Raw genomic sequence first — 4,877 nt, 5'->3', positions numbered from 1 at the left:
TATACAATCTAGTTGTTTGAGGTTTCTCCTAAAATGGGGTTTACAGCAACAAACCGGGCTTCCCCATCCAAACTCAGTTACTATGGAGATAAAATGATAGAATGTATATTAAACCAACCTGAAAAAAATAGAACTCTACATGTAGTTTTTAAAACCTGGCTTTGCTACTTACTATTTTTATATTAGGTAAATCATTAAACTATCTAGGTCTCAGTTTCCACATATGTAAAAATCTAGTCATTGAACAAAGCTATCTACAGACCTATGAGTTGAGTTATAAGGTATCATTATTAATTAGTAGGGAATAATGGGGACTTGAGGCAAATCATTTTTAAAAGTACATAAACACTACAATAGATATATTTGAGTTTAATTTTGCTGTTTAGGGACCCTTCTGTTTTAAATGTTAGGTCAAAGTTAAAAAAAAATTAAAGCCCAGTTTTATGTCAAAGAACCAGCACATTCATGAGAGACCTGGAGTACTACAAACCAATAGTCAGAGGGTGAAATAGAATCCATTATTCACAATGATTCCACATTGCCAGTGAGCTACATGTGATGGACAAGAACAGCCCACAATCCTTTCAATTTCTCTCATCATCATATGTATGTTTCATTTAAATTGAACCAAAAGAAAGTACAGATAGCTCAGAACATGAATACATGGTTGTTATGAATGATTAGAGATCAGTTTGTCCTTTTCCTTCACAGCATGACTATGACTTTGGTGAACACTGTTGCCATGCAACCAGATTCTTTTGGTCTAAGTACCAGGACTCAGAGAGCCAATGGACGATAAATCTTTAAATCAGGGCTTCTTTAATGGGTAGAAGATAATTATTGCCAACCTAAATGGCAGTGTTAATAAAAATGCAAATATACACAATCACCACCAAAAACTCGTTCTGCCCATTCTAAGTGTCTACTTAGCTTTAATGCACAATAATCATTTATTAGAATAGTTCATGTTCCTTTTTTTAATTCATCTAAATGAAGTGAGTCATATCCTTTCATCTTAAAGTTTTCTTTCAGTAATGAATGCTTTTATTCGCTTGTTCTAAAGGCAGTTTGGTGAGGGAAAGGCATGCCACATGCCATTAAATCCATTATTACAGTACGGATTAATAAAATAAGTACTAATAAAAAGCAAAAGGTTTCACAGAGAACCCTAAAAAAATCATTATCCATTGTCCTGGTATGTCCTCCTAAAATTAATCCATGGCTAGGTGTACATGACATGAAAAGCATCAGCCGTCAGCAGGGGAAAATAGTTGTTGGACATGAAATCAAACAAATGAAAGATGGGCTGATCCCTACTCCACTTTGCCTCCTGTTTTTCCATTCCTTATTGTAGACAGCCTTAGGAATTATGTTTTAGCAATTTATAAATATCACACACTTAGTAAAGTTGGCTTACTATAATGATGACAATTGAGGGAAATATACTTTACCCTCCTATTCATCCTGTGCATTATATCTATAAGAAGGAGCCAGGGTGCTTAAATGTTTTTATAGGAGAAAGAATTAATCCAATCCTGGGAGATTAATTGTGATTTACTTTTGTGGATGGGAAGGAGGGAAAGGGAGTTCTACCCTTCTAAATCCCAATTAATATAATTACAGAAGGCTTTGCTATCTTTAATTAATTGAAATTTTAAACTAGATATGAAAATGTCCCTAATCAATTTGGGAGCAGAGCAGCTAGTTGGTGAAATGCAGCACTGACCCTGGAGTCAGGAGGACCTGAATTCAAATACAGCCTAGACACTTGACACTTACTGGCAGTGTGATCCTAGGCAAGTCACTTAACCCTGATTGCCCATCAAAAAATCAATTTGGGAGGAGTCTAGCATTTTGATCATTGGATGAAATCAAATATTTCAAAATATTTTTCAATTTGTTGAAAGAATCAGGCATACCTCTAGACCTATTATATCATAGCAAGCCAGTTCTCAATCATGAATTCTAGCAGGAAATAACAGCAAGAAGCAACTCTAGTGATGGTCAAGGAAATTTCCTGTAGGCAATGGGACAATTGAATTCTTTCTCCACTTCTCCTGCCATCTACCTTACTCCCTAAAATTTTCCCCTCCCACCAAGTCATAATGAGGACCAACTGAATATGCCTGAGAAAGGCAATTTTAGTATCCTACAAGGACCCGACTGTTGGAGCCCATCAGATACCTTTAATTAAAAAGAATTTCATGAAGACTCCAAAAAGAGTATAAAATTTCCAATAATCAGGATTTCTGTTTGCTCTTTGATCAAATGAACTCTAAATTAGAGTCCACTCTTCCCAAAAAAAGTGTATGTGAAAGGCAAGAGTTTTCCTTCAACTTGGGAGAATGTTTGTGTAACAAACATCCTTGCTATTATCTGCTTAATAAAATCCCATTTTTAAAAGGTAATTAATCAATATGGATATGAAACAACATCAGATTGAGGCTCAGGAAGAGAGGTACTAGAAACCTCTGGCCCTCAAGGTTATTCCTAGATTTCTTAAGGGAAAACTAGTCAAGTGCTTCATTAATGTATTTGGAAGTTGGAGAATTAGATGTAGAGGAAATTAGGTGGTTCAGTGGATAAAGAGTTGAGTCCAGAGTCAGGAAGACTTAAGTTACAATCTAACTTCTGATACTGCCTACTCATGTAACCCTGGAAAATGCACTCAACCACTCTCTGATGCAGTTTCCTCAACTGCTCAACTGTAAAATGGGGGTATTAATAGTACCTCACAGGTTGTTGTGAGGGTAAAATGAGACAATATTTGTATAGCCCTTAGCACAGTGCCTGGCACATAGGAAACAGGCATTTAATAAATGCTTGTTCCCTACCCTTTCTTCCCTGTACTTGCTAGATACTTTAAAAGTCAAAGACACTCAGACTGCAAAGTTTTACCTTACATGTGAGTCTGATATAGTCATTGTGTGTGTTTTCAGGTCATAAACTTATCTTTAGTGGGTCAAAGCAGTGTCTTTGTAACTCAGGATTCATAGTGACTACATAATCCTGTATTTGCAAAAATGGGGAATTCATTTAACGCAGAACCAAATAGTGGTTTAGTGGACAGAATGCCACAATTAAAGTAAAAAAGACCTGGATTCAAATCCTGCCTCAGACATATATAAGCTATTCAACCATGTCACTTAACTTTCCCTGCCTCAGCTTCCTCATATGTGAAATGGGGATGGAAATAATAACTGTAGCACTCATCTCACAGGGTTGTCATTAGGCTCAAATAAGAACACATATGCAATTCATTTATTTATTTATTAATACTTCATTTATATGCAATACTTTATGAAATTTAAAACATTAATAAATGTCAAGCATTATCCAGGTGCTTGCAGCCTGACAGTAAATCTTAGAGAGATTATTCCTATGCATTATACTTCTATTACATGTCAGAAGAACGATTTGAACTCATGATCTTCCCAACCCCAAAGCCCGCTCCCAATTCACTGTGGCATGCTGCCTCCAAGTATAGGTTCATTAGAATGTGTGTTGTTAAAATATATATTTAAACTAAATTGGGGTTAAAGTTATCATGGGTCATGATATCATGACCTGCAATGCTCAGCAAAAGTTTTTATATTGCCAAAAGAAAGATCCCATGCCCCATGATAAACAATCCAAGATTTAGTTTATATATAATATATATATTATATATATATAATACATATATTATATATATATAATACATATAATATATATGTTATATATAATATATATATACACACACATATATGTGTGTGTATGTGTGTGTATATACATATATGTGTGTGTATCTATATGTGTATATACATGTGTGTGTGTGTGTGTGTGTGTGTGTATAACAACTTATATTGTAAAGGCCCAAGCTCACAGGAAACATATCACAGTAGATAGGGAGATGGCTTTGGAGCTGTGGAGAACTTGGATTCAAAGCCCTGACACATACTGGATATATGACTCTGAGCAAGTGTCTTAACCTGCCAATGCTTCAGATAGTTCTCTATGACTTAAATTGCAGAATTCATGCTGATCTGTATTAGAAGAGAGAGTTTTTTCATTGGAAGTTCTCTAGACTAATGAAATAACACACTCAGTCCTAAGTTCAACACAATAGCTGAGCTCAGCTATTTCTTCTCCAAACTTTGAAAATAAAGTCCAGGGAAGAAAAATGATGTTTAAATTTTGGCAAGTATGTTGGTATGTATTAATTGTTTGATGTTATTCATACTAGAGCATAACAAGTGGGAAAACCAAGTCCTGTCTTAGATATTTATAAGTCTAAGTTATAGAGAGCAAGGGAAACAAATATCATATGTGATGGCTGGCTAAGGATCATTCCATGCAAACTACCAAGACCTATAGCTTCAAAAGGCAACAATCTAAGGATTAGAGCTGGAGGCAATATGAGGATTGTCTGGCCCAACCCCCTTTACTCCACAGACAAGGCAAGTGAAGCCCAAGGAAAAAAAATATTTGTGTTAATTGTAAAGGAGAGGTTCAGAAAAAAGTACTATGAAAAATTAGAAGAGATCATTTTGGCCAGGAAGGTCAGGGCAAATTTTATGGAGCACTTGAGTTTTACCTTGAAGGAAAGCAGAAATGTATAGATTATATAGGTCATGTGTAGATGGAAGGAATTTCAGAGGCCATTGAAGGCTATCCCCTCATTTTACAGTTAAATGACTTGCCTCAGGTCACACAAATAAATCACAGAGCTGAATCCTGGGGCACTGGACAGCTACTATCTGAATTTCCACTTAAAGGTGTTAAACATACTTTTTTTTTCGGTATGGCAATTGGGGTGACTTGCCCAGAAAAACAGATAAAGATGTAACAGATAAAGAAAATAACTGTGCCTTGGAGACACTGAGCAGAAAGGGGTC

The sequence above is a fragment of the Vombatus ursinus genome, unplaced genomic scaffold, assembly GCF_900497805.2.
Source record: "Vombatus ursinus unplaced genomic scaffold, bare-nosed wombat genome assembly UNPS02014818.1, whole genome shotgun sequence".
In the NCBI taxonomy this organism is placed as follows: domain Eukaryota; kingdom Metazoa; phylum Chordata; class Mammalia; order Diprotodontia; family Vombatidae; genus Vombatus; species Vombatus ursinus.
Note: the sequence above shows the minus strand (reverse complement) of the source record.